General features: G+C 38.3%; 1 long non-coding RNA gene across 1 annotated transcript; it reads right to left on the bottom strand.

Moving 5' to 3' along the window:
• Positions 1-10,069: 10,069 nt before the first annotated feature.
• Positions 10,070-26,516, bottom strand: LOC131087094 (uncharacterized). Its single transcript, XR_009114835.1, has 3 exons — positions 26,404-26,516; positions 12,830-12,980; positions 10,070-10,160 (listed from the first exon to the last, which is right to left on the bottom strand). It is a non-coding gene; the product is annotated as an uncharacterized LOC131087094 (long non-coding RNA).
• Positions 26,517-26,938: the final 422 nt, after the last annotated feature.

Below are 26,938 nucleotides of genomic sequence, written 5' to 3'. Positions count from 1 at the left end.
AGAAGCTCAGCTCACAAGTATGTGAGAAGTTGATTTCCCATTTCTTTCCAATTTAACTCCTCACTGTCTGAATTTCTTGAAATGTAATTTTTACATATGTGTATATTTTTACATCTGTTGGGATTTTTTAAAGTGAAAATTTGGAAACATTTCATTCATTGGCTGAAATGTACTACTTCTTGACAGAAAATATCATATGACAAAAGCCAACTCGTATTTGAAAAGACATAGCAGTCAAATTTTACAGTTCTACTACGTCTGCGATGTAACATTAAAGCACAATGGTAAGACCTTTCAGATTAACTTAGATGAAGCTTTACATCTCCCCACAAACTTTTAAAGAAATTTAAAAGGATAAACTTAAGTTTGTATAATGCTTTAGATTTCAAGTTCTTTCTTCAAAATCACCACTTATAAGTGATCTAAGTAGATAATGTCCTGACTTTCAATTGTATCTCATTTCAGTATTTTTATAAAGTTATATCAACTTCATATTTAATGTATATTTATCTTAATTTTTAATGCTGAAATGCATTTTACTACACTCATTACCTACATGAAAGAAAACCAGAAAAACAGAAACTGTTGCTATAAGAACTTCAGCTATCTCTCAGTTTACAAACACTCACATCTTCAATTTTACACTTCATTAATGTACCTGGTGGTGTTAATGGGCCCCTCTGATGTGTGCATGGATCTTGCAACTGTGGCTCAAGAAGCACCTAACAGTTGAAGTACAACAAAGCTTTAGTTCCCAGATCACAAGACCACTCAGAAAAAGGAGTCAGCTCTAACCCTATCCAAGGAATTAGAGCATTCTAACCATTTTTTTTTTTTTTGTAAAGGTCTGCAGCATCTTCCCCAGTTGTTCAGGGAAGGGAGACTTTTGCTGGAATGAAATAAAATTCAGAAGTGGTTGGGAGAGCTGTGTGACACCTGAGGTTACCTGGGAAGTTGAATAGCTCCAGTGGCTGATGTGCAGGGTATTCTTTGGGAATTCTAGGGAGGACAAAAGTCAGAGAGCAGAGGTCTCCCCCATGCAAGGTAAGCGCCTCAGCTCCTCTCTAGGGCCTGGCTATGCTTCATTCCTCTCTGCTGGTTTTATTAAGTTGCTGAATATTTAAGAGTTAAACAATGAAATAAATCTTCATGCAAGTGATCCACTTCATTAGTTGCAAAAGCTTCAAGAATCTACCCAGAAACAAATAGATACAGCTATAATGTACTGAACTGTTGATGACATGATTTCATCCTTTTTGCAAGTATCAAAACCAAAATACTGTCATTTATTTAATTGCAAGGTATTTAAATTTGGGTTGCATTTTCTCTCTGTTATTAAGTCTAACCGGATAATTAGATATATTTATTTAGCAAATAAAGAAACTGAGGCAAAAGGCCTCCAGGATATATTATAAGAGCTGCAAAAGAGTTATTAACACAGCACACCAACACGCCAATCCTACAGATTTTCATCTCTCAAAGAATATCCTTGTGTAAGAAATGTATTTGAGACACCATATAACTATTTCCTTTCTACCAACAAACACCACATACTCTTTCTGCATCAGGCATAAGGCACACCTGCCATTTTGTTCAGATTAGCACATCATCATCCAAATTGCATAAATCCATCTATTACTAAAATGTATGGTTATGTTATCAATATCATGTATAAGATGCTATGCACACAAATTCCTGCAATTCAAAATTATTCAATACCTATAGGAATATTAAGAATTATTTCAATGTGGCAGTCTTATCTACCTTATACTTCCCAGACCTCTCAGAAACAGGAACTAAGATACATTTCACAGAGTAGCCCAATAAATGAAAAAAAACATTTTTTTCAACATAAAACTGTAACTGCCATTTTCACATCCAAGACAAGTAATAATAAACAGTAAAAATGTTTGTAATAGCTGGAACAAAACCACCTGTGTTTAGAGTACAAGTTCTTGCTGTAGACTGGTCTCATAAAACACTTAAAACTTGTATTTGGCAACCACCAAAGCAAAATTTTAAAAAACCCTAAACTTTTACACATGAAAAAAGCCTCAGTTTCTTTACACCCATATGCATCAGAATAGGCATAAATATATTTTAATATTTCAAGATATCATTCCATTGTAATACAACACCAAACATTTGTCACAGCCACTACATAGGGATCGCATCTTTTAATAGTTGTGTGCAATACTTATGCCCAGAAGGTAGAAAAAAGAAGGCAAAAAAACCCACTCCACATTTACAATATGCATTCAAACATGTCTGGCTCTGCTCAGAGAAATCTCCTCATAATGGTATTGATACACAGATGGAGAATTTCGGTGTAAATAAATGGAGGAATGCACTGGGGGAATGTGACATTTGCCAATTGCATATAAATTGCTAGATAGGAAAGATGATTTTTTTTTCCCCCTGTTAGGAAGACATAATTATATGAGATCATTGCTAAATATTCTGAGTCTGACCTCTTTCTAGCAAAAAGATACTAGAATTAGGCCCAGGCTTATAAGAGGTGACTAAACAGTACTGTCCAAGGTAGACTTTTCTTTTTCAGTTTTTTTTCATTGTTTTATCTGATCATGTCTGACAACTTGGTGCAGATCCTGGCTGCACAAGTATTCAGCATCATTTTGGATCCTCTAAGATTAGATGTGCTGCCTCCTGCTCCTTCCCAAGGAGCACAGGATTGTCTGTGTCCTGGGATATATTTGCCACCTTCTGCAGGTGACCTGGATGCCCAAGCCATCCAACAAGGTGCTTGCCTTGAGGAGTGAGGAAGTAACTCATACCTTGTGGAAACCAACCCCTGATTCAGGAGTGACCCATTGTAGGCAGCTGCCAAAAGCTCAGGGCAGCCTGACCTCTACCTCCAGGTAGCCTGGGAAGTGCAACTCAGTGGAAAGGCTGACATTTCTCCATATCTTGTTATATTATTAATTTGTAATACATGTTTTGTTTAATGTTTTGAATTAAAAAAAAAAAAAAGTCTTCTTAATTTAAAATTACTGAAAATAACAGACTAGGAAATTTGCTTGACTAACCAAGGATGTCTGAGATAGTGTGCAAGAAGTAACTTTCTGCAGTCTGTAATTCTCGTTTGGATTAAAATCAGCCTAAATATCTCCCCATTTCATATGTTAATTTGGTGTTTTGAAATGAGAATGTTATAAATTTTACTAAAATATGAGTTGGTGAAGAAATGCAGGGCTACTTTTTCCTTCCTCAGCATGTCTCTGTCATCAACTGCTGAGGTTTTGGCTTTTAAACTTAAGCATATAAAGCATCAGCATGGCAAGGCTTCTGGTTCCCTGCTTCCCAGAAAATCATTAGATGCCATTGTAGCTCACTCTATTATTGTAGGATTTTGCTGTCAACTGGGTAGGAAAAAGGAAGTGAAAAAGCTCAGAGTCACCTACTGTTTCTCTAATTTTCATCAGTTGATCCCTGGTACCAAATGCTTCTGACTGAATGAATCTGAGATCTGCCGAGCCAGGACATTCCAAACATAGGCCCCATTTTTAATAGTTTAATGAAATGCATAACTTCTGCTCTGTTGCAATAAACACTTAATGCACAGCTACTTTCTAAGGCTCCTGTTGTTAGGGATGATTACAACAGAAGAATTAAAGGAGATGACATTTTAAATGCTCTGGTAGTCCCTCACCTAGTCCACACCTTACACTAAAGGACAGATGGAGCTAAAAGCTAGGTGTAAGAGTCATAGCTTCGTGACTTTCTGTCTATACACTGGCTATCTGCTCTGCTGGCCTTTGTGCCACACACTCCAAAATCAAATCAAGGCACTGCTTTGACCACAAGCCCCAGCAGGTTTGTGGCACACTATCTGAGTCCCCTAGTGCTGATTCATGGTCAATGTGCTTCATTTGCTGCCTGGATGTATCCTCAGACAGGGTGAGGAGGGACTGAGATCTACTTTATGCCAGGTTGCATTTTGCTGTAAGAGTAATCCCAGTGAAATGGGAGCAATAAGAGATTATGAATGCCAGGTATGATGGATGGACCCTTGAGAAGGAGAAGAAAAGGCATCAGCACCAGTGCCATGGAGAAGATATCCATAGCACTCTAATCCAAATGGCAGAATTTAGTCCACATACAGGTCCTTTATACAGCTTTGGAGGAGTTAGTATTTAATTAACAAGTCGTTAAAAGGTTTGGCTAGCTGTTTTAGAAGTGTAATGAGCTGAAACAAAATCACCCAATAAGCAATAAAAACAAACCTTAGGTATATAGAGAGAAATATTTAAAGACAAAGGTTAAAAGCAACAGTTCTGTCCCTACCTCTACTAAAACTAGAATTGAAATGAAGTTAAAATTGTAAAACTATTTCTGAGATCACAAATAAAAAATGTCTGACGTGCGGATTTAGCAGCACTGAGAATTATGGTTTGGGCATGTAAGGAAGACAGAGAAGAGAAAAGGGATGAAAGGTAACCATGAACATCAAAGACTATGACCTGTGATTAAAAGAAGCTTTAAAGCTAGCAGACAAATGTGACTTGTTAGGGTAATAACAGATCAAATTTTTCTTACACCTGCACTTTTATAAAGACTTTCTATGGCACAGCAATGTCATCTTAAAGCCTCACGTTTCATGTCCCAAGCAATCTGCTTTAAAGCCCTAAGAAGAGCTTTAATGATGAGCAGTCTTTCATAAGAAAGAATAAAGTACATATTTTACAGCTTCCATAAAGTCATTGTGCTATAGTTTTTCTTGATGCAAATTGGAAAGTTTAGGTATCCACATGAAATGCACCAAAAGTCAGATGAAAGCTGCCTGTTCAGACAGAAAGCCAAAGAGCACAACATTAGACATGCTTAAAAATAATAAATTTATATTTCCCTTAAATTATAATGGCCCACTTCATAGTAAATACAAACATTTTCCTGTTTCTTTATCATCTCCTCTCTCCTGTTGCACTGTGTTTTTCCAGATTATTCTGTTCCATGAAGCAGGGAATCATCTGCATTATACATCTGCATGCAATGCCTTCCTTCTGTTTTTCAGTAATGCTCCTTTCAGTGGAGCCTGGAGCGTGCTGCTTTTGGCTGCAATAGAGTCAGTTTGGCTCTCAGTAGTGGCTATGGGACTACTTTGGATTTGTGCTGAACACAGTGGTGATGATAGAAGAGATGTTTTTGTTATTGCTGAGCAGACCTTGTGAGGAGCCAAGGCCTTTTCTGCCTCTTGCAGCCCCAGCAGTGAGGAGGCTGGGGAATGCAGGGGCTGGGAGGGGGCACAGCCAGGACAGCTGGCCCCATCTGACCCAAGGGGTGTCCCACACCACTTGGAGCCATGCTCAGCACAGAAAGGCTTTTACCTTCCCAAGCAACCCTGACACTGATGGAGCCCTGCTTTCCTGGGCATGCCTGAACACCTGCTAGTTCCTTGTTTTGCCTTACCTGTTACTCTGTCTTTATCTCAACCCATGAGTTTTCTCACTTCTACTATTTCTACAAGACTATGGTGACTCCTTCTTATGATGAGAAGTTACTCTGTTATTTTGTTTTTAAAAATGTCTTTAAATATTTATTCAAAGTGGCTTAAAAAAATCTGCAACATATTTTTAATCAAACACTGCAAGTTAACATTGTTTTCCATATTATGTTTTTGAATGTGCAAATTTATAACTCATTTTGTAGCTGTGCTAGTGATGTAATTAATGAATTACATTTCTCTGGAGAAAATGCAATATGCAAAGCATAAAACTTAAGTAAAGGCCTTAAGCAGATAATTGAAGGGTCTTTATTTTTCTGTCTACATAAAACTTAGCTGATTCTAAATACAGACTCTAAGTCTGTTTGAAATGGAGCCTAAAGAATCATTAGAGCCTGGTCACCACCAGATGTGCTGCTTTAAGGACCAACAGAGCCCCTGGAAGCCCATGGAGTTCCCTCCTTGCACAATCTGAGTCCAGCACTTTGCCACATTATTCTCTCAGCACACACAGAACTGAGCACACAATTATTGCCTCTGCTGTGCCTGTGGCTTTGTTCCCCTTCAGCTCATCAGCCTGCAGAGTTCCAGAGCTTCAGATGAGAGATTTCGAAGGCCTCCCCTCCTTTATACAACAGCAGACACCTGCTACAGAGCTCCCTCATTTCCATTTCATGCTACACCAAATTGATTGCCACAAACAGCACATACTAAGGTTAGGGGACAATGTTATTCTTACAATCTTATGGTGACAGTGACTAATAGAAAAAAACACAAGAAACATTATAGGTAAGACAGCGCTGTTCATGGTCCTTAAGGCGCTTCAGGACAAAACATTAAAAATAAAGTTCTAAAGATCAAAAATTAGAAGAGATTATGAAGTTGCTTCACCAAGGGAGGTGAAAGTTTCAACATTTTTCTTCTTTCTTTGTGTAAAGTCAGTACATAGAAATTCCATGTCTGTGAATTATTTTTTAAGAATTTCCTTTTAATCTGATAGTACTAACTTTAAAAAGTAGTCTTACTAGAGCTTTTCTGCTTTTTCCTTCTGCTTACAGCATTAATGTTTTTTTTCCAGAAGTAATTTTTAACTTTGCTTCAGAAAATATTTTCTCCCTGTCAATTGCATTTTCATCAAATGAAAGTGTTAAAAATCAAGTTTAGATTCAAGGCTGCTGACAACTGGGAAAAAATTCCATTATAGGACACCTGCCAATGTAGAAGAAGACAATAAAACTTGAATTGTCCATTCTTATTCTCTCCAAATTCTATAGGTTAGGCTGAGGCACAGAATGAATTAAAATAGAACAATTAAACCCTTCTATTTAAGTCCCCAAAAAAGAGACAGTAGACCCGTTAACATAACATTTGCAGATTAATAGTACAATAATTCCTACCAAAAACCTCCCATCTCTTGGTATCTCAGGGAATATCTCTTTGCCAGCTCACTAGACCCAGACCTTTAATGCCATTTCACTACTGGCTGATGTTCAGTCATTTAGCACAGGAAGATGAACAAACCTATTGCAAACCTGTCACGTGTGCTGTGTCTCTTCAGGTGTACAGTTTCAGCCATCAGCTCAAATTTAAAATCTGCAGACTGCTTTCAGTACAGTAATCAAGAAACTGAAGGAAAAATATAAAAAGCATCATCTCATGCCACTACTATTTCACAATATCCAGAAGGGCTAAAATTCTACTTAAAAGACATCTGTCAATTTTCAAAACACATTGTTTAGAGAAGGTGCAGGAGCAGCAGCAGAACTGGCAGTAGCACCACAAAGCAGAACTGCCAGCCCTGCTTAGCTGCACTTCAGAGCATCCTCAGAACCAAGACAAAGAGCTCTCCAGCTGATCTCAGGATCCCCTCCATACCTACCACATTAAAAAACACAGTAAGTTTTCTGTATCACTTAACCTTAGGATTCTACCAAGTTGGATAAACATTATGCAAACACTGTAGATTTACAGCATATGTTCATACAAGGTTAAGCCCTATTGAGAAGTACATATTTAGTTGTGTATACACAATTACAGAATAGGTACTCTAAGCACTAAATTACATTGCATACTAAGTAGGGAGACTAGTTCTTCCTGTAGAGTAAACAGTTTTTATTCTGTGCTAGAGAAAAACATAAAAGGAAAATAAATGTTTAACAGACAGTTCTACTGAAATCATTCAGTGACAAAAAAACAAAATACAAAAAAAATATGGCAATGCTTCAGGTATACTGAAATTAGTTCTAACAGGAGGCAATTCTCAGAAAAAAAAATCTCAGGATATTTTTGGAATCTTTGTTACCCTGTAACCAAAAACTGTAGCAATTGTATATGTTGGCTACACATATCCTGTCAGCCTTTCAAGCGTAGCCCAATCCTCACCAACACGTTTCCTAAAGCTCAGGCTGCCCTCTTGCTTTTCCCTGCTATATCAGAGGGGAGCAGGGCAGAGGTTTGAAAGATTCCCTGGGGGTTTTGAGCACAAGGATGTGCCCCTACCCTCTTGCAGCTGCAGGACTGAAGGCTTGAATTTCTGCTCACTTTTGCCCACTGCAGGAGAGAGAACAAATCTTATTGACCATTAGAAACCTTCATCTATCCCCCCTCCTGCAAATGAAAGGGGATGTTGTTATGGAAGACCTCCAAAACTGCACTAGTAAAGAAAGGAGATGTGAGACAGCAAGAAGGACACAGGCAGATGAAAATTTGGTGCTAGGAACCACAGTAATATTTATTTCTAACTGGCAATTTTTCTCTTCCAGCTAGTATGCACCGAGGTTTTAAAAAAAAAGGATTTTTGATATCTTGAATAGTAAATATCATCTACTGAAAGGACTGAAATACAATTTCTGCTACAAATTACTCACTAGGCTACTGATAGCTAGTGATTGCCCTCAGGCTGTGTACCTATGGAAAGATAGGCAGGCAGGTACTAATAACTCCTCCTTCTCCTTCACCCTCTTTACTTTTCCATATTTTTCACAGGTTTCTCCTTTTCTCTCTCATGTTCCTTTCACAGCCCCAAGTCGAAGGTAAACCAGATAATGTTTGAGTTAGATATTGGTCTCCATTTGGTTAAATTTACTTGGAAATCAAGCAAAGCAAGTATGACCCACTTAAGTCACTGCTGTTGAACTATGACTTAACAATGGACAAGCATAAGAGCAAAGAATATTTACTTAAAATGAAGCAATCCCTGTAGAGTTTTGTCCTTCTGGCAATAAGGAGGGTGTATACCTGGGTAGGACAATGAGCACTTAACAAAAAAACAAACACAAAAATGATCACTCTAAGAAATATTTAGCAAGCTCCCACTGAGAATACTTGTCCACCAAGAAATGCACACATCCTTTCTGATGCAAGGATCACATTCTTTTTGCTTTCATTCCAGCCACAAGTCACACATCCAGCTCCAGTTTAGCTCTCCCTGAGGAAAATGCACATATAATTGATGTGCTTTTCCCCTTGCTGCCCCTTCTCAGGTGCCCTTCACAGAGGTGTAAGCCCCTCTGCCAGTCTGGGACAGTCAGCAGGGTAAAATCAGGTGAGAATATAAGAATATTAGAGGACATGGCACATGGCATTTGTGGGAAGAATTCAGTTACTAACACTTTGAAGGATGCACAAAATATTAACAGTAAGCAAGCATGACAAGCATGACAGTGAGCAGAAGAGAAGCCAAGTGTGTAGCCTTGACTGAAAATTCCAACAGTGGCAGGGAGGGGATTTAGGGCTGCTCCTTCAGTTAACTGGGCCCTACTGATGCCAAATTCAGATCCCTGAGTGGGCACTGTGTATAGCACCAGAGTCAGGTTGTGTTCTCTGCCAGAGAAAAGATAATGAAACCATGGGCTAATAACCTGGGGCTCATTAATGTTTCTGTAGTAGCTGGAATATATCAGGACAGCTTGAAGCAGCACCCTCCCTGCTCTGCCTGCTCCCAGGGTGACAGCCCAGGATTATGCTCAGTTACTTTAGGTCTTTGTTATACAGCAAATGGAAAGGATGGAAACTAAAACTGCACTCCAATTGAATATAAAAGTAATTCCAATTTATTAAATTATTGCAGACCACACAGTTCTTGTGGAGCTACTTCTGAAGAGTATGTCTTACTAAATCTCTTAAAATATATTGACTTTGCCAGCTTTAGCCCACATGGCAGCTCCTCCATTCAGTAACCAAACTGTTTCATGTAGAGATTAACCCAGTGATCCCACACTTGAAAGAGATCGCTGCAGGACTTCATTCATATTCTAACACCACCATTCTGTTGGGAAAGGCTAATTAATCCGCAGTAATAGCACGGCGATGGAACCTGAAGGAACTGCTGAAAGGTGGCTCTGCTAAGGTGCTTCAGTCAAACCAGCAAATTTTATCTATGTGCTATAAATAAGTATCTTATAGGACCAACAAAATTATGGGAAATAGAGGACTAAATCATTAGTTGGATATTATATTCATAACTGGCTGCTAAATATGCCCTTTCTGACATGGTGTTTGTGTTATAACATTGATCTCTGTGTAAGAGGCAACAGTCTGCAAGAGCTAACTAGGATTTTTTTTATGGTAAAATAAATTGATGAAGAACATTTTCCTTACCTTATCCTTGGAATTCAAAAGATTCTTTAAATAACTTTCCAAATTTCAAGAGCTGTTTCAAGAGAATGCAGTCCTCATACGAGATTTTTAGTTTACAACTCTACAAAGAAGTATGCAAGTTCTGAGTGAACGCAGTTGTAAATTTGCTCTTTGAACCCAAGTAGCAGTGCATAATTGTTGGAACTATTTGTTATACACTTTTTGGGAAATACAATTTAAAATGCATGCACATATGCTTAAATTCCTAGCATCACACATCTGGGCCACAAACTCGGAGAGAATTACTAAGGTACCTAATTTTGTAAAAATGAGCAATCTCAGCAAATACAAATTTCCATCTGAAAGATAATTAGTCTTAATTAGTGGACCTAATGAAACACAAAACATTTACCTTAATAATCTTAATACTTTAAAATTGATTCTGACTGCTTTTATCTGCCATTTTTTTGTCCTTGATAGTAACCAGAATAGATTTCAGTTCATATTTTCCTTACACCACTCCCTTGCTAGCATAACACAGAGAATTAGATCCAAAAGTTCTGTTTAGACCATGTCTTCTAAACAACCAATTTCTGTACAGTTCAGACGACTGTCAGGGAGCTCAATGTCTCCAAGTATTACTGGAAAGAGAGATATTGTCAGGACACAGTTTACGTGCCCTGGGTGAAACAGAGAGAGTTACTCCCAGGTGGTAAGCACCCAAGCACCTTGGGCATTCACTAGTACAGAACTTATTAAACTTCATTTCTCACAGTCAGACTCCTCACTTCCCTTAGAAGTCAGACATGTTAGGGGGCTAAGAGTACACACTCAGGCACTGGAAGTGCACCTGAACATTCTCCCCTTTCTGGGCTTGTGAACAGCTAGGAAAATATCTTCAAATGTTTTCCTGAGTTTAAAAAGACCATTTACAATTTTATTCTGTGGTGACTAATCAAATATTTGCATATAGTTCATTAGAATTAAGCAATACCATGTCTCTCTAAAATTGCCCTCAAGAGAACCAGCACAAATATCTTTACACCCCGACTCCTTGACGAGAGCTGCTGCAAACACCTGCGTCAGAACCTGCGCCACCGCTTTCCACGAGTGAGAAGTGTTTGGCAGAGAAACAGGCTACCTAAAGGTCACTTCACCTCTCCTCACCTCTCTCACATCCACATCCCGGTCCAAGAGAGCTGCAGTTTAAGAGCTTCAAGCTCAGCTTGCAAATGAAATTCTGTGTAAAAGTCAGAAGATGAGGACGAATGGGAGGGAGGCTGCAGAGCCCGTTTGCCAAGGCAGTGACTTTCACAGAGCCCTGAGCAAGCACACACAGCTTTGCAGTGGCCCCACACTGCTGTCTCTACTTGAGCAGAAATCATTTGGCTGTCTGAAATAATGGCACAAACCAGAAGAAACGGTTTTCTGTGAATAATTTGAGTTCAACCATTCTTCCTTGCAGCAGATCAGACTCAGAGATGATACCAGCTCACTCTTGCATGTGAAAAGCTGTGGGGATGATCAGGTGCAGCAGTTATTCAACTGAAGAATGATGTGGGGCCCAAAAACACAAAGGGATTGTGAGGTGCAATAGGGAATAGGAAATGGTATTCCAAGAACCAAAGAAAACGGCAGTTGGGAATGACACCGTGCACCTGCTAAAAGCTGGAGAAGATTTGACTTTGCCCTGGAAAATAATTAAGATTATTGCATTCTAATAGGTGAATAAAGTGAGACCAGGAAGTGGAAACTGCTGATAAGGCTGTAGAAAAAAATCTCACCCAAATCTTGTCCCCCTGTAGAATGCCCCAGATCAGCCAAGCCAAGTCCATAAAATTAGGGAATAATAAATAAATGCCTCAATAAACAGATAATTGCATTGTTCCTGTTCTGAGACAATGCACTGAGCCACACTGTCTTGAAAACAACATTTAAATAATCCTTCTAGAAACCCCAAATATAAACAAATACTATTTATCTCTTCTCCAAAGCAGGAAATTGAAGTAATGAGATTAAAATATTTTTCCAAAGCTACAATTCAAGCCATTTGCAAATAGGATTAGATCTCAAGATCCTAGACCAGCCTTCTGCACACTAGAATATATGAACTCTTTATTAAGCTTTAGGGAACACTTTCTTAAAATAAGAAAAAAAAATCTCTTTGCCTAAATCTGTGTGTTAGACTGTAAATGTAGTAGTAAGAACAGTGCAGTTTACTGATTAGGAAAGGATTACACGTTGATAAAAAAAACCTGATCAGATGGCTGCATACACTGTAGAGCAAAGAAACACTTCACACAAATGAGAGTGCAGGGCAGGTGCACAGATTATTCTGCAGAGCACCAGATGCAGCAGTTGGTTACACCCATGCTTCACATCTGTGGGTAATCTTAAAACAGGACTGAGGGGATTTTTTACCTTTCAGTCTTTCTTGATTTTTAGTTCTGATTCATTGTAATCCAGACATTAATATAAGTTACGGGGAGAAAATGAGAAAAAAGAGATGCTTATCAGGGTGTTCTGAAGCTTAATTAATGTTTGCAAAGCTCTTTAACTTCTTTGATGAAAGAAGCCATAGAGGGCAAAGTGCTATCTTATTATTATTTTTTATTATTATTATTAATTAGTTTTCTATTGAATTCACTGTGTCAATATATGGATTGTTGAACCCACTTGCTTCACCAATTGTTGCACTGTGCTCTTTACAAGTGCTCTTTAGAAACTTCATTGTGGTGATTGAGAACATTGAAGAGGAAATAAAACAGAAAATAAATAAAGTCTACTTACAAGTTACAGACCCAAGTTTGAAACAAGCATTTTCTCCACTGATCTGGAAGAAGTTGCTGCTACAGCAATGATTGCATTTGATTACACTGATTATTTCCTTAGGTACTGGACTGTCCCTTTAAACACTGAGCTTCTGATGTTTGGGAATAATCTGCCAAAAAAAAAAGAAAAAAAAGAAAAAGAAAACCCAAACATGACTTAGGAAGTTTAGTTCTGTGTTGTAGTTATTAATTGCCCTGTGTCCTGCCCATGACACACTCCCTTGGGAGCAGGTGAGGTGCTGCCCATGGGGGGCTCCAGGGCACAATTGGAGCTGTGGTCACCGGAGGGCCCAGAGCAGCTCTGCAGGGGGACCAGCAGCCCTGCCCATCCCTCTGCCCAGCCCGGGGCAACTCCCTGGGGCCCATTCCCTGCCTGGATGGAAAGTGCTACCTGGCCTCCTCCACAAGGACCAGAGGCATATGAGCAATACAGGGTTTTTCCACTAATGACCATCTAAATCCCCAAACAACAGATTAATCATTGAAAAGAAAACCCATATCTAGAATTCATTTGTAAATCACTCATCTTTGACTTCATATTTAAAAGTTAAGGCTACTTGTTTCAGTGTCCACATACTCAATTTTTAACACTTCTATTCTGTAGAGACAGGAATGTTAATTAAAAATATTAATTTAAAATTTCCCCCAATTATTTCTCTTTTTCATTGAAAACAGTAACCAATCTCATCACAGCTAAGCTCATTTTGAAGTCTCTGGGAAATAAATACTTTTAGCTCAGTGCTATTTTATGTACTTGCATTAACTACAGATAGGAAATCTGAAATTAGTATGATTATTTATAATTGTATTTTTTTTAAATATCAATTACTGCTTTGTGTTGCTGCTGAAATTAAAGTACTGGTTGTCACCTTATGTAAATCTACATTGTTGCAGTGGAAGTTTATCTTCCAGCACCTGAGAATCAGGTTTCTGCATACCAAATTCCAAATCTTTTAGCTGTGTGTGACTCACTAGCAAGAAAAAGCTTCTCCCTCCTGCGCACAGGGGTATTCAAAGGCTGCATTTCCATTTAGAAAAACCATGGTTATACACTTTAGGAAGTGTGCATTGATTTATTTCCTCAGCCAAGGGTAGAGAGGAGCACAGACTATAGGAAAAAACTGCTTTTTCAAGGGTCCCCAGAGCGGCCTCTCTTGTGCCAATCACTCACTTTTATCAGTCACTATTCCCACAGCCATTTCTGTACACAGGACAGTTTTCCAGCTGGACACCAAGCTTGACTCCATTGCACAGATTTGTTTATAGCTCACACTTCTCCCCTTTCCCCTCCCCGTATTTATGCCAGGAACAAGTGGCATTATTTTTCTCTTTGTGAGGACATCATTTAGCTTTCACTCAGCCTTTAACAAGGTTATACACCCATTAAGAATTAAGCATGTTTTGCCACCAACAGATTTGACCACTGGAACATACTCATTTTTTAATTTAATGCTGTTTTAAAAAAGGAAGGCAAAGCTAAAATCATTATTATGAAAATGAGACTAGCATTTGGAAAGAAAAGACAAGCAATTTCACAGCAAACAAAGAGATCCGTAATAACACATCTCTATAGTCAGCCAAATGCTTTGATTATTTTTTTAAGCAGTCATTTTCTTTTATTTGTAAATTTGGGATTATAATGAAAGTTGGCAATTGAGTAGGTTACAATTTTAAAAAGATCTGCCAATAGGAATGGCAGGGAGAGAACTGAAAGCTACTATGCAAAATGAATAAACACTGAGAATATATAGTATGTTTTACTCTTTGGAAGTTTGCATAAAGCTTGGAAGCCATGGGAATAGCTGTCATTGCAGGCTGGAGAGCTGTGTGGGGATGTCCAAGCTGCTCTGGCCCCAGAGCTGGAGTGCAGAGCCCCGTACAGAGCCCCATCCTGCAGTGCCCTGCCTCCCTCAGCAGAACTGGCACGGGCAGCTCATCCCTCCATGGGCTGCTTCTCTCAGACGCTGGGATGTGCTCACACACAGCTCACACTTTGCACTGCTACCTCAGAAACGCCTGCACAGCATCTGCATTGCATTACAGACATGGCAAGGGGGTTAAGTGTGCTGTGCCTTGTTCACACTGATTTCCTAACTCTGACTTCCTTGATTTCCAAGGAAAGTCCATTAGGACCCATCTCATTTGTTTCTTCCCACTGACTACCAAAGGTGCTAAATCATTCTATAAAATGTTTCTCAGTTTATTACCTAGCTTGTTTTATGACTGCAATAATTGCTAGACTTAGTTCTTTAATCTTCAACACATCATCTCAATGAATTCACTTTATAAGATACATTGAGGGCTAAACTGCTTTTGTATTGGAAAACCCTGAAAGGTATCTGACTAGACTTGAAATATCAAATCTTATGACATAATTTCAGATAACATAATGATAGCCACACCATTCAAGAATATATCCCATCAGAATATTTTCATTCTCTAAATGAAGGATGAGAGCAAACACATCTTAATTAACTATTTGATTGTGTCTCTATAGGTCTCATTGCTTTGAGGCCTAAAGCTAGCATTTCTAGCAATTAAAAATGTGGGCAAACAAGATTCTTGAGGCTGCTGTTGCTTTTAATCCCTGAAAGCTGGATGGTGCAATCCTCAAAGATCCTTACCAAATGGAAATACTGTACTTACAACTTCAAAAATTTTTCACCACAGTGCAGATTTCTGGCTCCTGACCAAGAAACATTCCCTTCTCCTCAGCCTGCTTCTCAAACCCTGTAGCTGTTCTTAGCAACTGATGATATCATCTGACCTTTCCCTCTATTCTCACTCTCTGAGAGTATGTTCATATTTGGGATTAAATATACTATTAAACTGGAGCTGATATTTAATTCCGAAATATTAATCCTGAAAGAAGAGAATGTGTATTGACTGGCCCAAAATGGATGACATGTCACTAGGCTATCTTATACATAGAAAGCATCAAAATAAATACACAGGAGGTCAATTGCTCTGATTCAAATAATAAAATCCTCTACTTCATCTACTTGGGTTTTTTTCAAAGATGTTTAGTATTATATACAGGAATAATATTTAATGTCATGGAATTTCATACTGCTTAATTATTTTGCTGAAATTCTTGTAAAGTTAGAGCTTAGTGTTCCCAACAATGCAAGACACTGACACAGGAGTGACCCCTCAGGATTAAGGCAGTTGCCTGCATAGTCTGCCCTGTCTTGAAAGGTGCTCAGTTACTGTTGCCAGAGGAAATTTTACAACCAGAATAGAATTACAGGTTACCTTTCTAGACTGTCTCCCCAGTTTCAGACTTTGCTTTTCAGAGACTAGCTCAGGCAGAAGTGATGTGTGCACATTTAAGAGCTAGCTGACTTGCTGTGTATATTACAGCATATGCACTTTAGTCTTGCTGCTGTTTGCTACATTGCTATTGAAATTACTGTAAGGCTTTCTTTCTCACTAATATCAGATACTGCCACTTCTGCAATTACTAACAAAATACTGGATGGAATGAGTATAAACATGTTACTTTCCCCTCCAATTCCTGCATTTTAAAGGCTTTGAAAGAAATTTGAGCTTAGCAATAAAAGCTAGCACAAAAGAAAATGAAAGAACTTAATTGTGGAAACTTACTTGGAATTTTTTTTTTTCACTTTCAAAGATACATTTGTACTTCCTCCATATTTAGACACTCAGTAAACTCAAATTATTTCATTGCTCTGTGAACATTGTTGGTAATTTTGATTACACCAAATATTGGCTGCCTTGGCCAAATGAATTTTTTTCACTGTGTTTTTTTAATTCAAGTAATTAAAATGCTTATTTGGCTACCACCTATATATATAGGGGGGTCTCCTGCATGTATAGTGTATATACTTGTCTCTCTAATCTCTTTTTGTCTAACTGAATCAGCTTTCCTAACATTCTGTAGAAGAAAATAACTTCATGGAAATCCTATTCTCCAAAGTAGTTCTTATGTTGACAGATTTATTTCATTGGGTCTCTAAACACATTATTCTTTTACAGATGCTAAGTATATCATTTCATAGGCCATTTACCTTTAAAGTTATGGACATTTTTGGAGTATTGAAGTATTAAAATACTAGATCTTAAGCTATATGCACTGTAAGTTTAAAGATAAATAAACTGAATAAGTGTATATACATCTACCTCTCTGCACACTATACAACAAAGGCACGTATCAGCATGAGGTGCGTATAAAGAATTTATCAGCAGAAATTTGGAATAACCTCATTGATTCTGAGTGGTGCAGCCCCAAAATGAATTACAACTGTCAAACTATGAAGAGCTATACAATGCCAGTAGAGGGTATTACAGGAAAGTTTTGCAGAAACTGATAAACTTCATTAATACTGTTTTCTTGATAGCCCTTGGCTCTTGAGGTTGGCACTTTAGAATCAGAAAATAATAAATTTCATATATCCAGTTGAGATGGGCAGATATCTATCTACATCACAATGTCTGGCTTCTCTACTTTTTTAATAACAATTTTATGCATGAGTGAAATGCTAGTTTTCCAATGGTATTTTCATACAAAACCAGGTAAGCATATTTTACCTCTAGGTCAGCAAATTCTCTCAGGACTGCTGCAAAGTAGATGTATCTCACATAATTCTGCCTGCATCTCCTGCACTGAGGGAAAGCCAGAAGATGTGAGCACTGCAGTCATTTCTGTGTCTGGAACAGACTTAGCACAGCAGGTTTGTCAGAGCTGCTTGTTGAGGTGGCACTGGCAGCACAGCCGTGGCAGCACAGGCCAGGGCCCAGCAGAGGCTGGCTTTCATTGAGTGCTCTTGTGACAGCACAACGTGGCCCAGATCAGCAAGCTTAAAGCCAGCTTCATGTACAAAAGTGCAGGGGATCACTTCACACTTGTCACTCTTGGCTGTCCAGAGGGTAACAGGGAAACTATAACCACCCAAAACCAGAACCAATTCTCCAGCACATGATCTCTCACGTGGCAACTGCTCCATGGCAGTAATCTACATTTCTGTCTTCACCAAGACACTTTGTACAAGAAACTGCCTACACAGAATCTCCAGGGCATCCTGCCTGCTGCAAGCCTTTCTGCTACTGATCACAGCACACCTGTACTCCATTTTCCACATAGAGGAGTAAAAATAAAAAAATCAACTGTAAGTTTAGAGTAAGGTCAGTAATTTTAAAGCCTTCAAACTGGCATGGGTCAAACTATCTTGTGGTTTCTTTTGTCATCCATTACACTTTCTGGAAGTGGTTGTCATCTAAAGTACTACGGGGAACATTCCCCTGAGAGGCATTGTGTGGAGCAGAGGGCAGGCTGCTCTCCATCAAAGCCCACAGCTGTGAAATATACTATACTACTGCAGAGCACCACGGCCCAGAGTCTTCACTGAAGTCCCAGAGTAAAACTAATCTTTTTAAACAGACATTTATCCATTGAATCACCAGTATGATAGCCCAGTTTTCAAATAGAAACAACTTAAATTAATCCTATTTGAAGGAGCATTTTAAAAGTAACAAAAAAGAAAGAAGAGAATGGCATTTACTCTTTTATTTATGTCATTTTCAATATAGATAGAGCCCACAGAAATACTCATAGTTAATATAAGAAAGCACTTCTCAATGTAACTATCTTGCAGTTGCTCTCATTATGCTACACTTTAAATACTTGAGATTAAATTCTCCCTCTGAATGTCATTTAAAAATAGTTTTAGGAAAGTAATTCATCCATTTTTTTGAGACAGGGGCATTTTTCAAATGTGGAAAATAAATCAGTTATGAGAAAGCTTAACGGCTTCATGATTTGCAATGGGAGTTTGCAAAGTTTGGCAGCAACTTAATTTTTAGGATACTGCATTGGAGGTAGAATATGCTCTCTACCAATCAGTCCTAACTGAACTGTAAGGTTCAGAATTATTATCTGTGCACACTCTTAAAAGCTGACATCAAAATCCCCTAAAAATTTAATCTACACTGAGCAACCTCTTCCCTTTAATAAACATGCCTAACTTTAATTTCTTCATTTTTTTTCTTTAACATTAGAAAAAATTACGATCCTGGTAAGCAACTACTACATAATAATACAGGAGAAATATGGCCTTTCAATTTCTTACAGAGAGAGAACCTTATACAAATAAGAAATGTAGCTTATTTAGATTACATCTGTAGTCTATCTTGTTAAAACAGATCAGAGGTTTTCCCTGATTCAGAGCAAGTCAGGTCATGAAAAAAGAAACCATCACTTTTCACTTACCTAGCAATACAATTTACCTCTCCAAACCCTTCAAGCTACTCTCATTATTAACAAACTAGCTCAATGCTACTGCATATGTACAGATGCCATATGAGGTTTTTGTTCTTATTTCTTTTTATCTGTTGCTTCAGATAAAGACATACAGATATTAAACTGTTGCTTATTTAAAAGATAGTACCAAAACAGAGAAACTGAAGATTATTCTGAATTTTCTTTCTCTTCCCAGGTTTTCTCACTACTGGTTTGATTTAAGCCAGTTACCAGTTTGCTATTAAAGGAAAAAAATCCCATGTAAAGCCATAAAATTAAATACTTGTTAATCATATAATCTTTTCTGTTATGTTTTTACTGAAAAAAAACTTCATCCAGTGGCACAAAAATAGAGCTCTACTAGTCATGGCAGGATGGAGTGTAAGGGCACTTCTGAGAGTTATAAATATTTGTTTGCACTCCCAGTCTGGGTCATCTAGCCCAGAGAAGGATTTGTGTGGCAGACAAGGCCACCACTGAGTATATCCCCAGCCATCCTTTCCCTCAAAGGGGAAGAGAGGGAGCCCTGATCTATTGAAATTCTTGGATTGCTTGGGCACAGTGGGGCAGGAGTCTTCTCTCCATTAACGTTTTATTTACTGCCCTGGGAAAAAATGTTTCCCTGTTAGAAATTGATTTAAAAGTGTATCAGGAGATTTTAAAGAGAAAGAGCTGCAAAGAACTCACCGCTGTTACAAGCTTTATTAGGAGCTATATTGTAGTGCTACAATTCAATAATAGCTGGAGATAGTATGCTGGTTTGAGGCATAAATTTCCTGTAGTGGTCTCCTGTTCAGTACTTAGGTCAGGATCATGAAGTCAGACATTCTATAAACAGTTATTATAAAAGTATTAGCCTTCCTGGGTCTCAAAAAGAAGAGAAAAACAAGTCTAAACTATAAGTTATTTTCCTGGCTTACTAAATCACAGGCAGGGTTTTGGTCTTGGTGAGCTGCAGCTCAGCAAGGTATTCCACATTTAATCTACTCCAGTCCTGTCATTACTTGTCCTTATGTCACTTTTTCTGAAGTTGCAGCAGACACATTTGCCAGCACAGGTGTATGCAAAGCTCTGCCATTTATCTTTAAACACAACAGCACTGATTTGGCCCCTCAAGAGCAGGCAGGACAGGCTATGACAGAGGGAATTAAAGTCTCACTCTGGGCAAAGTTTGATGAGGTTTTCCCACTGTCACACACAAAACAGCACCAAGGGGAAAGAAATATCTGTATAGGCTATATCCATATGGGAAGCCCTCCTTTGGGGTGCAGGGGTGACTTGCTGGGTAGGGGTAGCTGGTGTCCCAGCTCCTGGTGGATGATCAGGTCCCTCTCTGCCCTGTGGGGCACAGGGAGCCTAAGCTGGCCCTGCTGATGTGCTCACAGTTCAGGCTGCAGCCCCTGGGCTGGTGCAGAGACTTCTCCTCACACCATTTCATAAAGGACAGACACATGGGCATGATGAAAGGTATGGGCCTTCCTGCACCATTCTGGAAGCCAGAACTTGAGTCAATCTACGAGCCATGTAAGCCTGTCATTGGGATTCTTCTCCCAAGCAATTTCCTACAGTCTAAACTTGAATAGCTGAGCAGCCCCAGGCAAAGTGTGACTGGCTGGGACTGTGTAGTAGGATGGGGCCAAGGAAGAATAAGTACATTTCTAGCTCACCTCAGCAGCTCTGTGACCTTTGCCAGAAGTTTTACTTCATTTAAGTCCATTTGATATCCTACATTTTTGTACATTTGAGCTCACTAGACAATTCTTTTAGAAGGGGTTGTTCTAAGCTGAATGGTTTTTAATATGTGGAATTGTGTATAAGGGGCTTTCTAGAGGTTTGCTAAACTAATTGATAGCCAAGCAATTAAAGGCATTATATCATGATCAGCAAAATATTTCAAGACACGCAATATTTACATTTTAGAACCCACTCTTATATTTTATAGTAGCTTCCAACTCTCCCACACAATAATGAGAAAATGTCCATAATTCTTGAATGGCATCTTTTACTATTTATGAACATGGAGAATGGTTTTTCTGTCCTTGAATACACTTAAAATCTACACAGAAGAGTAAATATTTAGTCCAGTACATGGGGATTTAGCTGTGTGATTTTGATTTGCATTAATAAATACAAATATTTACAGTACATTTCTCCCAGAATGTTTATGCTCAGATTTGGTGCAATAAGAGAATCATGAGGAATAAAGTATCAAAAAACTACTCTTCCATCAAGAATATTCTCCAATATCTAATGCAAGTAATATCCCACTGGAAACACCTTAGCTTAAGAGTGTCCTAGGGTGCTTTACAATAAAACCCTTTCTCCATATTAAACCAGTAATATCAGAGGTAACACAAAGAGGAAAGAAGAACATTTGCAGCTTTGGAACCAGCACTTCTGTACCATACAAGATCCCTTTTCTATTTACTTCCAGGCTAGACCAAAACTTTGCAGAAACTGCAAGACCACTGACACACCTGAGCCAGTTTTAAAGCAGCTAACTCAGGTGCCAATGGCCAGGTACCCACAATAACACAGAATTCAGACAAGAGAGATTTGTCCTGCACCAGCCCATATCATACTGGTAGTACTCAGCTTTCTCAGCAGTTCCTATAGTCATTTGCATTACTGCACAACTTAAACCTCCTTAGCAGGAGATCTTAGGCTTTCTAGGTATCTACATTTCAACAGTTGCCTTTATATTGGGAGAGACAAAAAAAGCATAAATAAAAAATATGTATTGCTGAACCAACTTAACTAACTCTTGGAGCTGAAAATGCTCAACTACATCAAAGACCAGCTCAAACACAGCCAATGGTGACAATGCTACCTGAATTCTGTATGTTGACTGGTAGCTCTGGCTCTTCCTCACTCGTTCACTTCAAAGTTCTCAACAGCAGCAACACTTCCTGCCCCACTGAGTTGTGGTGGTGGGTTTGGTGCCAACACATTTCTCTTTAGCACTGAGCCAAAGAGGACTCAAATTCATGCAGAGTTACAGAGCCCTGGTGAAGATGGACCCTCATGTCCAAGATGAGAACTACTCCTGGTCGTCCTACTCAAGTGACCCTGGTTAATCAGCACCACAGTATGAAGACTAACACCACAAGAAGCACAGATTTGCTTCTCCATGTCCTTTGAAAAGATTCCTGCCATAGTCTCCCATTAGCACTTGGCAAAGCCACCTTCAAAATCACTCAGATCTACTTTTTTCTTACATGCATTTTCCTTTTTTCCTTTTAAAAGCTTCCCATTACAAAGACCCTGAGGGAATACTTCTTCCTTTTTCCCAGTGGAATTCATCTATTCAGTGTGTCACTATAATTTTTAACAATTAGCTCCTTTTTTCATTACATTAAAAGGTAGTGGGATTATTTTCACTTGCAATCTGAACTAAAATGTAAAGTGAATAAAGAAGGTTTATGGCAGAATCTCAATTGAGAGATAGAAAAATTAACAGTAAATTAAGAAATCCGCAGATGAGCTCATCACATCCACCAGGCAGATACCCAGTGTCTGCTGTATGCTGCCATTGCTGTGTGTTGTGCTGCCATCAGATGCACCCAGTTGCCATCAGAACTGCATTTAAAATAAAATGCTCACTTTGCATGCTGTGAGCAACACTTGCTGTCCAGCAGCTCCCCTAATCCACCTTTCTCAACTCACAATTCCCCACTAGGATAAAGAATCATATAGCCAGCTGCACAGATAACACAGTCATAGCCAACATACATTCCCACAAGTCTTAAAGCTAAATTTCCATTTAACAGTTTAGCAGCAAAAATCTAGGATTACAGGGGTAGAGCTAATAAGCAGCTCCAAAGCACTGTCTGGAAAAAAAGCAATAAAAGATTAAAACCTAGTGCAGTGATTAAATAAAAATATATATAATAAAACAAACACAGTCAAGCTATTGACCCCACAGCATAGGCAGAGCAGCTCTTCTCTGCAAGGAAGAACAGAGCTTTTTCACTGGTCACCAATGTTCTGTTCCCCCTAAGGAGAAAACTAAGACCAAAAGCTACAACCTTAAACCAACAGATAATTCTCATCTAAATGGTGTTTTAAAATCAAACCCTTCAGGCGTCTGTTCTCTTGGGAAATGACACACATGAGCACAGACTGCAAATGGCTCAACAGTTTCTGTTTGCGCCACTGTGAGAATAAAAACAACTAAAGTATTGCTATGGGTGTCCTTGATTTTATTCCTTTGTCACTTTAGAGGAATTGAATTATTTTTACTTTTCCCCAAACTTATATGGAAATACCAGTTTTCATACCTACCAAGAGATACTTTGATGCTATACAAATTAATCACCAGTTTTCCTCTAAAAATCAGGCATCCTCCAGGTCATTCTGTGCCCTCACATTTCCGAGGATGTTTGAAATGCTAAGTTGGTCTTCTTTTAGGTTTTGGGTTTTTTGTCAATCCTCAGTCTGGATTTAAAACTGCAGTTTTCTAACATTTCTGCAGTTATTGTACAGATAGAACTTTTATTCAAAAACTCAGTAATAATTTTTTCAGAGTTCATTAGTTAACCCACATAGCCTGCTGTACAAAACAGATGTTATAAAGCCCATTTCTCAGACTGGAAGTCCTCTTACTGAGAATTGTTACTTGCATAGTACCAAACTGAAACAAAAGTAATGTCAGTATTTCCAGACTTATTCCTTTAAACTATATTGTCAAAAAAACCCCAAAAAACCATATAGACAGACCAAGTCCAATCAAGTTTGAAATTCTGGGTGTTTTTCAAACAAGAATGAATCATAGAGCCATACATAGAGAGACCACCTAAAAATTACTAAAGGAAAGAACTGGAACAAAAATATAAATACAGATTTTTGATTGTGTTCAAAAAACCCCAAAGCTTCTGTGGCATTTCCTTTTGTTAGCAGCAGTGTTGGTGCCAGGAGTGTGGTTATAGGTCAGCTTTGGAGCCAAACAGCTTGTGGGGTACAATGTCTCTTCTCTGTGTCCCTGAATTATTAAATGAAATCCTCCACCAAGGAATTTTTGTACATACTTGTGGCTCAAGTTGGGGAAGAAATATAAGGAAATGTGAAAACATGGGATTGAAAGCATCTAAATGAAACCTTATCCATTTTTTTCTAGACATTCCTTTGCTTACTTCCCTCCTTGCTGCAGCACACCCTCCAACAGAGGGTACAATCCCTTTTTACTGCAATAATAATAACAAAAAGCTTTTTCAACAGATGAACTTTGCAAGAGTAGAGATAGAAAACAGTATTTTTCTACTAGTGGAGTAAAACAGCCTCAGGGAGCATCAGTAATTTGCTCACAGTCACTGGGAAATTCTAAAATTATTTATGTCTTATCAAGGTCTTGCTTTCTACCAAGAGCAAAAGATTACCCTTCTCATTTTACACAAGGTTAGTTCCAAAGGAGAATCAAATGTCTCTGTCATCACAAGAATCATAATTTCATACAAGAAAAGAGAAATTCCTTCAAAAATAATGCAATGATCTCATTGGTACAATTTTTCTTCAATTAGAGCACAAAATGCACAACAATACTCACATTTGTTCAACATCTCCAATTTTTTTCTGTGTACCCAATTAAATGTGTTTGCAATAAACATAAATAGACCTTCTACAATACTGTAACCTTTTAGACAACAATCTCACAGTATATCAGGTTTCCTATCATCACAAAACACCTAGGAAAGTGTAATGTTTACAGCTGCTTCTGTATTTCAAACCTTGACTTTTTGCACCTCCCACGCATAACACACTTTTTGAGATTTTTCACAAGGTGAAGAACACTGATTGTTCAACACTTGGTGTTCAGCACTGGACATAACCCCTTAAGAGAGTGTGGCACTGACACAGGGATTAATTAACCGAAAGTGACAGTAACCAAGCCAATGAACTAAAGATTTTTGTTTTCTGATAGAATCCTTCAAGAGAATGGGGTTTTTTTCCAGATTGTCAAGGAGTCTTGGTCTCTGTTCTAAAACTTGCAAACTGCCTATCTTGAGCTTTAATACAAAAAATATTTGCCATCTGGACTGATTGTCTTCAATAGGGTTTACAGATCCAAGAATCCAAGATTCAGAATGCAATTTCTTGTTGACGTATACATTGTTAGCAATAATGTATATTGCTTCCTGTATTGGCAGGGATTGCCTACCCCAAGTGTTCAGCATGTTAAACAGAGAAAACGAGCAAACACAGGTGTACAGGGGAGGATAAAATCTGAAAGGGCAACAGATCATCCCACGTCTGATAGTGAAACTAGCAGTGTCACATAGGGATTCTCTATGAGCATTTTGGTTCCTTTCTAACTATGAATGAAAAAAAACCGTGTATAGAACTAGGCCATGCCCACTGATTGCAGAAGCAGGTACCTGAATTGTATTGCTGGTGCAAACGTTCAGAATTCAGCTTTAAGTGTTTGTAATTATTTTTTGTATGTGTTTTGCTGATAGCCCATTACTCTAACCAAAACCACATGGCTATGTGGTGACATTCCTGAAAATCAGCAAGCATTTTGTATTTGGAGTTAAGGCCAGGGAGTCAGACTGATGAATAGTGCAGAGCACTGTAATAAAAACATTTGATTCACATCAGGAAGAGTGCATTTGATGGGAAGTGTTGTGTTTATGACACACTAACAAGCATGCAGATTGAGTAGATAGTGTTAGCATTTTCATCATTCAATCTTAGCCACTCCAATAAATAATGCTGGTTTGTGGTTGACAGGACTCTTTTACTGCAGTATCTCAGATGAGTATATAAACATTTATACTTCTAGCCACAGTGCTTTCCTTTGTAAAGGAAATTAGGTTCAATCCCATTATTTATTTGCCATTAACTTGCCGAAGGTCACTAAAATCGCCTTTGGGAGAGCCTGGAAAAGAGCCCAGGTTTATTGCATGTAAATCACCAAAACATTCAGCCCTCAAAACCTGCTGAGTAGAGAAATATAAAATATAAATAACTTGAAATTATTTTCCCCATACAAGGGTCTAAATGATAGGCTGGCTTTGGCTTAGATTGGATCTTTTTCAATTTAAGCATTTAAATAGTTAAATATTTCTTTCTAATAAATAATAAATGAATTGAGTATTTCCTATGACTAGATAAAAGGTATGCCCAAAATAGGTTAGAATTATGAAAGATGACTACGGGATACAGGAACTTGATTTCTTTGGAAATGCAACAATATTTGGGTGCCTGACTGCATTAGGCTCTAATAAAAGGTCTCAGGCAACTACCAAAATCACTTTGCTCTTCAGGTATGTGCTTACCTGAAACCAGATGTAGTGGCTCTGTTGTGCTTCTCTGGAGTTCAAAATCAGGTTATATTTTCCAGATCTGAAGTACCCCTCAATTTGCATAATTTTCAGAATCTCTTTTCTCTTTAACCCTAATGCAAATAAAATTATGGATGTCTATAAATACTGGAAATTAATGTAAAAAGCAATTTGTATAAAAAGAGGTTAAGTACTGTTAAGGTACTTACATATAATTTTATAAAGTCTGGGGATGTTTTTTCCTGTCTGCCATTTGAAGGGCCATGTGTGGAAGTTGATGACACAAAGCATGTCTAAACTCAGAAAAAAATCATTAAAATAGGCTAAACTTGCAATAGTTAAAAAGCCCTACTTATTAATTAGGAATAATTTTTAAAAGTCAAAATGTAAGGTGGAGAGAGAAATGAGACAGAAGGGAGACTGGGAACCAGAAGAGATGTTGATAATGAAAGGGTTTGATCTATTGGGAAGGTGACACATCAGAAATTTGCCTGGCCAAAGCCAGGATTTCAGTCTCCCCTTGGACATT

Source organism: Melospiza georgiana, chromosome 9, assembly GCF_028018845.1.
Source record: "Melospiza georgiana isolate bMelGeo1 chromosome 9, bMelGeo1.pri, whole genome shotgun sequence".
In the NCBI taxonomy this organism is placed as follows: Eukaryota; Metazoa; Chordata; class Aves; order Passeriformes; family Passerellidae; genus Melospiza; species Melospiza georgiana.
The sequence above is the reverse complement of the archived record's forward strand: the minus strand, read 5'-3'. Positions and strand labels throughout refer to the sequence as shown.